Here is a 13,304-nt window from a genome sequence, read left to right on the forward strand (position 1 = left end):
TATTATAATCAACAGACAGCCCTAACTCAGTTAAAAACGTTACTACTTTTTGTCGGTTTTGGGCCTCCATATATTGCACCACTAAATGAGAGAAAACAGCTCGTGCCTTCAACTGCATTATGATGGAATAATTTTGACGGAAAAACAAGGGCAAGGAAACGGTCACTGTGATGGATTATACGTCTCGAGTGAGTTTCGGTCTCAGCACCCGGCAGCAGAAATGAATACAAATCACACGCTGCCTGGAAGGAACTGTAGGAAATCCACCTAAAAATGAAAAGCGTGCTCTGAAAAAACCCTGTTAAATATGTGTGATTTGTATTTAATAGGGTAGAAAAAAAAAAAGTACGGGTGTTTAATTCTAAACGAGAAATTTATTTTTCTAGCCGTCAGTCAAGATATGTGATAAACACAGAAAAGCGCTGTCAGTGTTAGTACCAGCACAGCAAATCACAACCGCATTGCAAAACACTGCTGCCTTCCTCTGAGACACATGTTGGGATAATGCATGGCAGGGCTTCCTGCTATGTGAAGATAATGCTGGATGGCGGCATTTCAGGGCTTAGCCGTTTATAGCTGAGAGCTGCTGTAGGCCTCTCCCTCTACTTTTTAAACCATGAATAAGCAGTTTGATAGCATAACACAGCTACTTAAGAACTCCGTGACTGAGTGAATTCTCTGACTCTGACAGGAATATTTAATTCCCGCGCGGCCGCTTCATTCTCTATTCCGTGTTAACAGGTGTTGACGCCGCCGCTCGTGACAGCCGCGCCGTCAGAGTGCAGATGTCAGAGACACTCCATCAGTTAGTTGGTAATATGTGATCACACCACACTGACCTCTGGGAAATTGAGTCTTTAATCACAACATCTCCAGACCCAGACTCCTGGTAAATTAGCATTCCTTAGATGCGATCTAATCTCGCCCGCTTCCCATGCCAATTCATTCAGCGAGAGGACGCGGTTTGACTTTGTGCCATGTAGTGTCAATGCAATTCTGATTGATGAAAACAGGCGCCGCGGGCTGAGGGGACGTGTCTCTGTTGGGTGTGATAAGCAAGCCTCCTTCCGTATGATCTCGGTCCACATAAACAAGCCCAGGCGAACACAGAGAATATTATAAGCTGCTTCTTTTCTGATTCCAAAATGTTGCTGGGCTGTTAATTGTAAATTCTTCATGGTAATTTCTAATAAAACTTTAAAAACTAATTAAGCTCAAAAAGAATATTGACGGTTAGGTCACAAAGTAAACTCACTTTAGATGCATTCACATGTGTGCGCCTCTCATAATTACATCCCCCCCACCCTTTAATTTCCCATAAGGATAATTTGTTTTGCCGGCCTGGCCTCACGTGCCGGACAGCGGGTCTCCGAAGGATTTAAAGAGCTGACAGTCAAGAAGCCATTACAGCTCACTGAGAGGATGGCCGGCAAATTGGTTGGCTTGCAGTAACAGTAAATAAGACGGAGGAGGAGGACCCCTTGTTTTTTCGCCTTGTCAATAGTTGGCCTTGGGGCGGCGGTGTCTTCAGTCAGAATTTAAATGTTGCAGTGAAAGAAGAAATTAAAACAAGACCTGGCTTCAGGCTAGAGAGAGCGTACAGAGAAAAGTTCTGTGTTTAATCTCCGGGAGCAGCTGGAGGTTATGTTCCTGCTGCGAGTGACTGTAAGTGTGTGTTTGCGGTTCGAGTCTTCACTCAAAAGCTCAATCGTGCTAAAAGGCTGCTTTGTTTTGCGGCCCCGTTGAAGTGTCCTCTTAACTTAGAATATTATTCAGTTCTGAAAACACATGCTTGACCTTTAGTAGACACAAAACAACAAGTGGGGTGAAGACAAATACTAGAATGCAACACAGAGCTGCATAAGCAAATAAAATGTTTGGTCGTAGATTTGTTATCATGAATCTGATATTAGGTTATGTAATTTGCAACCTGGTCTCACGGGAAGGCGTATAAATAGCACGACATTACACAAACATTCTGCGTGTCATTTGTACGTCGCTTTTCGCATGTTATTTGTAGCCTACGATACGTAACAAAACTACGGTAACATTCACAGTTAGGTTTAGGCAACAAAACCACTTAGTTAGGTTTAGGAAAAACATCATGGTTGGGCTTAAAGTAAGTATCTTAACTACGTAAAGTACGTACAGAAACAACATAAGTGCGGAAAACACGTCACAGCAACCTGGTCTCACAGGAAGGCGTATAAATAGCACGACATTACATAGACATTCCACGTGTCATGAGGACGTATTTTAGCCTTTTCCCGTCATTTGTACGCCACGCAACAAAACTACGGTAACGTCTGCAGTTAGGTTTTGGCATCAAAACCACTTGGTTAAGTTTAGGAAAAACATCATGGTTGGACTTAGAATAAGTTCGTAAACTAAAATTGTGTGTAAAAGTGCGGTGATGGCAAATACTAGTAGAATTGAACGCAGAGCTGCATTTGGTCCTAGATTCGTTATCATGAAATTGTTATTAGGTTATGTAATTTGCAACCCAGTCTCGCTAGAAGGCGTATAAATAGCACAACATTACACGGACATTCTATGTGTCATGAGGACGCATTTTAGCCTTTTTGCGTGTCATTTGTATCCTACGCTTCGCAACAAAACTAGGGTAATATCTGCAGTTTAGGTTGAGGTAACAAAAACACTCACTTAGGTTTGAAAATAAGTTTGTAAACTAAGTAAAATAAGTACGGAAACAACGTAATATAAGTACTGAAAACACGTCACAAACGTCACTAAAAACACGCCACTAATGTAACTTACAAAGCAAAACAAAACTCGAACAGCGGTCTCCTGGTTGAAAGTCCTGTGTTTGTTGGACCCTCACTTTTTATTCTACGTCACTAGCTCTGAGCATGGCATATTTACGCGGATGCATTCGTAATGCCTTGTGCATTAATGTGGCATTCATACGAATGGTAATTAGTGTCTGGACTTTGATTCTTCCAGCTTTAACACAGGAAGGCAGGGCAAACATTAAAACCTGCTTCGGCTTCCTGTCTTTTCTTCGGTCAGGCTCAAACATGGTCAGTCTCATAAAACTGAAATTACAGCGGCCACTGTAAAAATAAATCCATTCTTGAAGATGTATCATTAACCCAAGGGGAAGTGAAAAGGATCTACAATAGAACATGAGCCTAATTTCATCATTACTGATGACCGTCATTACCATTAAAGCTTTTCATTATCATAATCATTATTACAACACCAATAACAGAGTTACTGTGACCCACAGGGTAAGGGCCGTAATATGTTTGTTGTTAGTCATTAATATAAGTGTGGAAAGATTGACTGAACGTTGTTGGATTTATTATGTACAAAAGTGCTTACAATGACCTGAAATAACCTGACTGTTGGATTTGTTGTGAATGGAGTGATTGCGAGGAAAGGGAGGAGGCAGGTGCTGTTCTTTTTGCAAGGTCAAGAAGAGGAAGGAGTCAGAAGGAGAAACAAAGAAGAAGATATGCAGCAGAAACATCACGTGCCATAATCTCATGAATATTACTATTGTGTAAACCATGAATAGGCTGGATCAGGGATAGCTCGGGGTTCAGACTTCGCGAACTGACCCATGCACTGTATGTTGTCAGGGACACGTTGATTGGATCCAGATATCTGTAAACTCTTTTATTTTTACTTATGCAACATTGATTGTTCGGAATAAATTGAATCATTATGCTTTAACTCATCTGTTTGGAAATTCTCTTTGTCACACAAGATTAACCAACACGTAACTGGGCCTTGACCTCTTGGAGGTAGAAGGCCAGTTCCTTCAACGTAGAATATAGATGTTTACAAAGAATAGAGGATGTGTGCAGCACGGCGGTAGAAAACACAGTGCGACAGCGCCATGGTAGCTTATATATGGACATTTTCAGGAATCAGAAATGGAGAAACTCACTGGAAGCCATTTAACATAACTTTTTAGAGGTACATTTGTATCCTTGCATTTAAAAAACTATTTTTACTTCATGCCTCAGGGTTATACACATCTGTCAGAAGATGAGTAGGCCTAATAATAATGTTGACTACACAAAGTACAATGTAGATTCACGGTGTTTCGGACACGTAAAAGTCCCATAAGATTTCAATGCATGGAATGATAAGCCTGATTGGTTTATCTTTCTCTAGGGGCGGGCCTTATACACATCAAAGTTTTGGGCCAATCGTTTCGGAGGAAATGGTCAGTAAACCGTGTCCGGATTACCATGACGGTTCATGGTGTTGGATTTATTATGTACAAAAGTGCTTACAATGACCTGCAATAACCTGATTGTTGGATTTGTTGTGCATGAAGTGTTTGCGAGGACAGGGAGGATGCACATTCTGTTCTTTTGCAAGGTCAAGGAGAGAATACTCCATTCTCAAATACCATGACCCTTGTGTAGAATTTGTGTACTCATAAATCTGAATAACCTGGGACAGCACAAACTGTACTAGTTTAGATACATTACTTATCATCCTCGCCTCTGCACTCTGCTAAAAATAGCTAATCACAAGTAACTCTTTAACAATAGACAATGCTTTCACTCAGAAGCAGGGTGGAAGGTGTGGGCTACAAGGGGGGGAAGGCTAAACCAAGATTATAAAGAATGATGTAGTGAGGTAGCTCCCCTAATGAATATAAACTAGCTGACCAAATAGCTGCAGGTTTTGAAAACATACCTATAATAAGTGCTCTGATCCCTATCACTCCTAACAAAAATGTTGACCGCATTAACTACATCCACTATAATGTTCTCCGTTTGACTAATCTAACCCGTGATGCAATTGCCGGACTAGCTGAACAAATGGCTCCTACGTCACTGATGGTGATCCAAAATAGAATGGCATTAGATATGCTGCTGGCAGAGAAAGGCGGTGTATGCTCAATGATCCAAGACTCGTGTTGTATTTTCATCCCTAACAATACAGCGCTGGACGGGACTGTAACTAAGGCGCTAGAGGGGCTCCGGACACTGTCTGAATCGATGCACGATGACTCAGGTATCAACAGCCCCATTAACGACTGGTTAGACCGTACCTTTGGGAAATGGAAGTCCATGGTGGTATCTCTATTCTCCTCAATCCTTGCTGTGTGTGCATGCTTAGTATTATGTGGTTGTTGCTGTATTCCATGTATTCGCCACCTCATTGAGCGTGTGATTATTTCTGCTGTGCAACGAAAGCATCCGGATGCACCTCCTTCTTATCAGATGGCCATGTTCCAAGCTGAGAGACAGGGTCTCCTGGAAATGGCGGAGGATAGTGAAGATGTTGACCCTGAAGAGGTTGTGGGATGATGCTTATAATTAATACATCTGTACGTAACATTATCTATGCTTATAATTAATACATCTGTACGTAACATTATCTATGCTTATAATAAATATATCTGTAGGTGAACTTAGTTAAGTTCAAAAGAGGGTCTGTTGGATTTATTATGTACAAAAGTGCTTACAATGACCTGCAATAACCTGATTGTTGGATTTGTTGCGCATGAAGTGTTTGCGAGGACAGGGAGGATGCACATTCTGTTCTTTTTGCAAGGTCAAGGAGAGAATGGAGTCAGAAGAAGAAACAAAGAAGAAGATATGCAGCAAAAACATCACGTGCCATAACTCATGAATATTAATATTGTGTAAACTATGAATAGGCTGGATCAGGGATAGCTCGGGGTTCAGACTTCACGAACTGACCCATGCACTGTATGTTGTCAGGGACACGTAGATTGGATCCAGATATCTGTATACTCTTTTATTTTACTTATGCAACATTGATTGTTCGGAATAAATTGTATTATTATGCTTTAACCCGTCTGTTTGGAAAATCTCTTTGTCACACAAGATTAACCAGCACGTAACTGGGCCTTGACCTCTCGGAGGTAGAAGGCCAGTTCCTTCAATGGTAATCCGGACGGCGCTCACATTCGGACAAAGCACTTCTGTACATGTGTGTATCCCTTCAAAAAGTCAAAATGTTTACAAAAGTAACTCATAAATAGTCTATATTACTATATACAGGTATACCGTAATGTCCGGAATACGGTGAGTCTACGTTAGCTCTTAGTGAGAAATGAACAGATCCCAGACCATCAACGGGCTGCGCAGGTCAACAGCGGCAGAAGCCCCTTCATGTGCCAATAATGTTAAGATAAAAAAAGTTATGTTAGCATATCTGAAAATCTTCTTGTTTGACGCTGCACCAGTTGAGAGCACAGAAGCCCCCATATTCTGGATATTAGCAACGTTAGCATGAACTTCCGGCAGTTTACCATCACAGAATATATATGCCAGCTGTTTTATGTTAGTGCCAAACCAATGCAACAAATACAAATAAAAATCCTGTCCAAAAGCATCAGTCTCGCCAAGCCAAAAGCATACACTTGAAAACACCCGAACTATCCCTTTAACATTCAGAAACACAACTACAAATGAATAATGTTGCTCCATGTCTGCTGGATGTGAAATTACACACCTTCATATGTTAACAGTATGTCCGGATCAATCAGATTGTTGAAGTCCTGCTGCCCCCAAGTGGCCGAAACAAATACTTTTTCAGGGGCATGCAGAGAACAAAAACAGATGAATGTATTGTTTTTTCTTCCACAGACGACCAGTCTTTAATTTGTAGATTTACAGCGCCCTCAAATTTAGCAACATTTCTATTGTAATATGTCATTTTTTTCGCCTTTATTGCCGAATCGAGTTTTACATATGACAGAAAAATGCCCATCAACACTGGAAAAGGAAGCGCAGGGATTAGATTAAGCAGGAAAATAAAATGGATGAAATAAGACTCAGGCTAACCCAGCAACGGGAAATGAGAGACTGTTCCCACATCTTTACAGAGACCTGGCTCCACCACAATATCACGGATCAAACTATTGGATTGACGGGTGTACCGTGTTCCGCACCAACAGAACGCAAGGCTCCGGTAAGACGAGGGTAGCCTCTTAACTAACTTTTTCACAATCCTCCATGAACCGTTCCGAAATATTATCCAAGCTGTACCGAAATGAATGTGAACCGTCCCGAATTTAAAGGGCGGGTCTATTATTTTAGTAATTTTACTTCGCAGAACCCCACTTCAAAACATCCAAACTGCGGTGTGTAACATTTAGGGGGATCTATTTGCAGAAATGGAATATAACATTCATAACTATGTTTTCTTCAGTGTGTAATCACCTGAAACTAAGAAGTTAAAAGTTACCTGAAGGCCACCGCAGAGTGCAAAACAGACCCCACCCGCTGTCAAACTTCCGTTGCTCCTAAAGTAGTGTAATTACGGTAAGGATGACCTCTGAGCGGGGCGAACGGCGATACCACGGTTTCCCCCTTAGCGGCTCATGCTACCGTAATCTTGAAAAGAGAGGAGTGAGCGGAGGGGTACTCAGTCGGTTGCAATCTGCAACCACACCACTAGTTATAATTTTTTCTTTTCAACTCTCTACTTAAAATTAATTTTTATCCTTCCTGATTCTATTTTATTTTTCCGGCCCCCGGGACAACGTGAAGTCCTAAAGCTTGAGCCCTGTCGGGGAGGTGGACTCTGTGTTTAAAATGTATGGAAACGGTCTAAAAGAAAGGCTTTAAAATACAGGATTCCTGTATAAACCCTGCATTCATTCATTCTTACTCTCAAAGATAAGACTTTACAATCACTTTGCACCTCCATGGTGACCTTTCAGATGTACAACATAGTGATAGAGACCATCTAGTATTCTGCATACAGCGTTGGAAACATATGAATGAACATTATGCCTCTATTAAAACCAGAACTCAGTTTCCTCTTATCTTCGTAATGGTGAATACACCTGATGAAAAAAAGAAAAAAAATCACAGTTATAACAGCAAGACATAAATTGCAAATTATAACCTGTGAGTATTGTTAAGTTGTGAGCGCCGCGGCTGGCCTCGGGTAAGCCTATCCATTACTGAAGCATTCAAATGGTAATTTAAGTTTCTGCAGGGAAGTTGTGGAGGCTTTTTCACGAGGCAGTGTAAGCAGCTCAGCTTGCATTAAGCGCAGACCTTTGTCACCCCGAATTCGCTGTTTCTAAATAACAGGGATTTGTGAATCTTAAAATCAAGGTGATTACTTTGTATAATGGCTTTCCTGGTGTATTTCTTTTTCATTTTAGGGCACAGATGTGAACCTTGCTAATGTGCCATTCAGCATTTATGAATAAAATCTGCACAGCCTGCCGAGATCACTCTCAGTTGTTTGTTTAAATCAAACGCACCTCGGAGACTCGGTGGAAACGATCTGAACATGAGGCCGAGGATAAAAGCACAGCATTCTGCTTACATGCACGCCAACCTGGATCAGATCTGATGCTGAGCTACGTACATCTGTGCCGCTCTTTGACCTTGGATGCTGCTCAGCAGAAGAGCGTGATCCACATGTATGAAGTGTACGATGAATCTCCTGAATCATTAGGAAAGCAGGGCGAGACACTCTGTCGTCTTTAATCCAGAGATGCAACGTTACGAGCTCTTTGGGAGCTTCGCTCTGCTGACCCCGATGATAAGGAAATATCCCCACTGGGATGAATAAACCCGGCGCGTGGACAGCCATATTAAACTATATCACGGCTTGGCGTTCATTGTTGATGCAGCTGCTGCTCCTGGGAACCCGGAGCAGCCACCTTTCCTGTAACCTCGTGTGATTTGTCGGCCGATATTTCTTATTTGGGTTCGACTCCCTGAGAAATCCCCTTGGTCAATCCCCCTTGAAAGAACCCGAGATAACATTAATGTGCTGCTGTCTAAATCGTATGCTGTCTGAGAGCAAATTCTCAATCAGATACAGTCTCTGAACAGGCCCATTAGCCGGATTAGCAAATAGCTTTTCCGCAAACGAGGCAATGATTGACCTTGCCGTGATACTCGGCTGACAACCTGCGAGCCTGGCTGATGCTCATTGAGCGTTTGTTGCGCTACACGGCGTTGACATCCCACTCAGTGAGCTGTGAAAGACTGATTTGAAAGAATAACTAGACCAAGACATCAGTCTGTTACCGGGCCTTTGATAATGAAACGTGCAATTTGCAGAAATACCATCTCGGTGCTTTCCTGCGGAGCAACGGCTGCTGTTTACCACCTGTGTTCATGAATTTAGACGGAACAGGTTGGCTCTCATTATTTCTGTAGTATTCTACCCCTGACGCAGGCATCATTTCTTTGTTGTTATTATACATGACATATAACGCACAACTAGTACATACCCGAGTCCCACCCACAATCTACATTGAACCATCCAAACAAAAGAACGGCAGCGTGTTGTTGCCACCATGACTAAAATATATGTGCTCAGGTGTAACGACCCCACTTAAGGCTATTTCAAGAATAAGGTCATAATATTACGAGTATAAAGTCATAATATTACGAGTATAAAGTCATAGGTTTACGAGAAAAAAAGTTGTAGTATTATGAGAATAAAGGCATAATATTATAAAGTAGTAATTTTACGTGTTATTTTCTTTTTTTCTCGTAAAGTTATGACTTTATTTTTGTAATATTACAACTTTTTTTCTCGTAAAGTTATGACTTTTTTCTCATAATATTATGACTTTATTCTGGAAATCTCTGATGTTTTTTCCCCTCAATGAGGCCCTACTACTCCGTCGTACATTAGTCGACGAGATCATTAGTCGTAATAGTTAGTCACGTGCTTCTGTTTGTTGCACAGAGAGGGTGTATTTTCGGAACATGGGTGTTTGTTTTCGGGGTAACGAACTGTCGGACAAATGGGCTTTTTTCGTTCCAATGGGACATTTTTCGGACTATTGCGTTTTCGGAATAACAATGGGCCATCCCCTTCTCAACACCCAATAACAATTTTTTTTGTCATGGTGGCAGCATTTTGCTTCCCTACAAAAGCACAGAACACATGTTCTACAATGTACCAGGTCTGACGAATAACAGATTTTCAAGTTAAATTACCTGTCTAATGTTCTTACAGTCAAACTACATTAAATGGAAAACTAAATTGAAGTAATCATGAATGAAGTAAAGTGTAGTTAGTCTCTATAACAGTAATAGCCTACCGATCATTACTCCAAAGAGCCTTAATCCTCGGGAGGAGTACTTTCCGAGCCTCCCCCCTGAGGCTGAATTCGGCTCACAGATCATAAGTGCCCCCTCAGCGCAGATAGTTTATCTGTGAGGAATAAAAAAAAAAAAAAATGGAAAAACAGTAGTTACTAATCACACATTACATTGATTGGATGCCGTGTGAAATCATGAAAGGGTGGCCTGAGTATAGCGGCAACAAGGATGCAGAATAAAACGAGTTTACTGAAAGAATTAAGGATAAATCAATTACAAAATAAAAAGGTATTTCATGAACATCATAGATGGTGATACTGTAACATTTTGTAAACTTATCGAGATATTTCTAGTGTAGGATTTGCGAGAAATTGACCACAGACGGTGTTATATTGGTCATTTTGCAGTGTTTTTATATTGCACTACCACATGCTCAGAGTTTCACACAGTTTCATCTTTTGCTCTTTCACAATGCATTTTCTTGTTAAAAGCTAATCCGAATAGCATGAGGGGTAATTACTGCAAACATTAAGCCAATGATGGTCCCTCTAACTCACTCCCTAACACTACGGAGAAGGACATGCTACCTAGCTAACTAGCCAGCCATCCGTCTCCAGGAGCCGTGTCCGCACTCGTCCTGACATTTTTCTTTTGTTCTAGTCAAATGACAAAGGAAAAAAGTTCAATACCAATTCAACTCCTATTCTATTTCTATGGTGTACCTTTAAACACCTGGTGACCCCTCAGATGTATCTTAGGACCCCTTGAGGGTTCCCAACCCCCAGGTTGAGAACCCCTGTATTTGACAGTAATTATAAAAAAAGACATACAAGATGTTCCCGCTTTGTGAGTTAGTATTATTATTATTTTTTGGATCAGGTGGAGCCACTAAATACCGTTATGTGTAAAAAAGTGTTAACCTTTTTATTCTGTATAACAATTACAGTTTTGCTGGTTTACCTCGCAACAGTGGACTTCACAGTGGTTACAACATGTGCGCGTGTGTTTGTACTGTTGGCAGGGTGTAATTACTGTGCTGTGCCTATTTGCATAAGTAATTAGTCCTGACAGACACTGGTCTTTTACAGTGTTTAGTCAGCCAGCTGAACGCAAACAAGAGGAAAGGATTTGCTGAAAAAAATGCTGAAAAGTGAGTGTTGGCTGCGATCCTAATTCGCCATAAACATCCCAGCAGTACATGTCAAAACACTGCAACTCAATGTCACACAAATTGTGAGATTAAACTACATCAACTTGCCAGCTGTTCACCCAGAATGACACCCCATCCCCCCACCGGTTCAGCAGCGAAAAACCAGCGAGATTAAAGTCGAGATCTGAGAAACTTTGCTCGGCTGCGACTAAAACCTCAAAGGGCGTGATGAAATAAAGCACATGAAAGTAAAAGCGGGTCGCCATGTTCAATGATTCCGCGTCGGTGAGTCGCCTCCTCCCTCATCTGAGCTGACACTGTTGTTACAACCCCCTGAGGTGGGACAGCCAGTGGAAAGGGTGATTTGTCATGATTGGGTTGGTGTAGACTCCTTCGATATTGCCCCGGGGGGGTGCGGGAGTCTGAGCCGACAGTGACATAATTCACATGTGCACTTCTGTCTACTGCAACGTTATGTGTGTAGCTTTTTATTTATGTGCGTCCCCAAAACAAAATGTTAGTTTATTCGACTTACCTTACAGTGCCAGACAAGGTTACGCTTATTATGACCATAAAGAAGCCCGGAGCAATTCTCTTGGCAGCGGTTATTGTGTCCCGCGATTATCTCCCATCAGCCCTGAGCCGTCACATCCCCCACAATCCCCCACTGACACGGGCCCACCGCCACTTAATTTCATTGTCGATTATCTTCCAGGGCGCGCGGAAGAAGAACTCCTGTATTAAGTAAATTGGAAGCGATAGGAGGGAGGAAGAAGCCTCTGATATAATGTAGCGGCTGACCTTGCGCTACACATGTGACCTCGGCCTGCTGGGTAATTGAGTTTCTCCCCCTCCTGAGCACTTTGTTGAATTTGGTGTTTGATTATCGCCAAAAACTTTTTCCTTTTATCAGTCTCTGCAGAGGTAATATCCTTTTTCTTTCCCCCACATGCATAAACCACCGACGTAACCAACAGAGCACCTGGAGTCTGGGGGTGAATAATGGCAGCTATTAATCTCCCGGACACTCGAGGTTTGATCGAATTTTCCGCAAAGCTAGCCTTGACACCGCGCGGGATTTTTCATCTATTCAGGCTTCACATTGTCAGTCATTTTTTTTTTCTTAGCTGTGTACCTCTGCGTTCAAGCCTGGATCTGTGTGATGGATGGGAAGGACTGCAAACAGCTTATCAGTGCAGGGGATGGTGGAGAGAGAGGAGCTGACAAGGGAGATGACGTGATTACGGAAGGTCAGGCGGAGCGACATCATGTCGAGAATTACGTAAAAAAATAATCAGATCACCTGGAGAGTCAGTTGCTCTACATGTTGGACCTTAGTTTTTGGATCTCACCAAACATATTTATGAGACCTTGCGACGCAGTAACATTATTAAAAAGTGTCAGACAGGGAGAGCAACAGAACATCAGACAGGTTTACACTAGCCCGAGGTTAGTAAAATTTATTTAGGAGAGAAAACGAAGGTTAACGGTAAAATTATTCCCCATACTGTGTCTACGGACTGACTTTTTTACTCAACTTTGACCCGCTGTATTTAAAGTAGTTGTTCACAGAGTTTTCCTGTGCAATTTGGACATACTTTACTTGAGTATTCGAGCATTTTCTGCTACTTTATACTTCTACTCCACTACATTTCAGAGTGAAATATTGTACTTTTTACCCCACTACATTTATAGTTATTAATTACTGTTTACTAGGGCTGTCAAAGTTAACGCGATAACGCAAATCTGTATACAATATTTGTCATTGTTATGCGTAGTTAATTGATTTCTAACAATAAATATATACAAGCAGCATATTTGCCCACTCCCATGTTAATAAGAGTATTAAGTACTTGACAAATCTCCCTTTATGGTACATTTTGAACAGAAAAACAAATGTGCGATTAATCACGATTTACTATGGAAAATCATGCAATTAATTGTGATTAAATATTTTAATCAATTGAAAGCCCTAACAGTTACTAATTGCTTTTTACATAAAAAAACAACATATAATATGCTAACATGATATGATCTATCGCAGTACTATATTATTAATATAGTATAGTATGCAAAGCATCTAAAGTTGGCTCCACATTGATTAAATA

At 41.3% G+C, this 13,304-nt stretch overlaps 1 long non-coding RNA gene across 1 annotated transcript in view; it reads left to right on the forward strand.

Annotated features, from left to right (window-relative positions):
- The window catches only part of LOC141762921 (uncharacterized), a 41,606-nt gene extending 37,907 nt beyond the window's left edge, over positions 1-3,699 (forward strand). The window contains exon 2 of the long non-coding RNA XR_012592933.1: positions 3,435-3,699. This is a non-coding gene — a long non-coding RNA (uncharacterized LOC141762921). The remainder of the gene's footprint in view (positions 1-3,434) is intronic.
- Positions 3,700-13,304: the final 9,605 nt, after the last annotated feature.

This window comes from Sebastes fasciatus, chromosome 24, assembly GCF_043250625.1.
Source record: "Sebastes fasciatus isolate fSebFas1 chromosome 24, fSebFas1.pri, whole genome shotgun sequence".
Taxonomy (NCBI): domain Eukaryota; kingdom Metazoa; phylum Chordata; class Actinopteri; order Perciformes; family Sebastidae; genus Sebastes; species Sebastes fasciatus.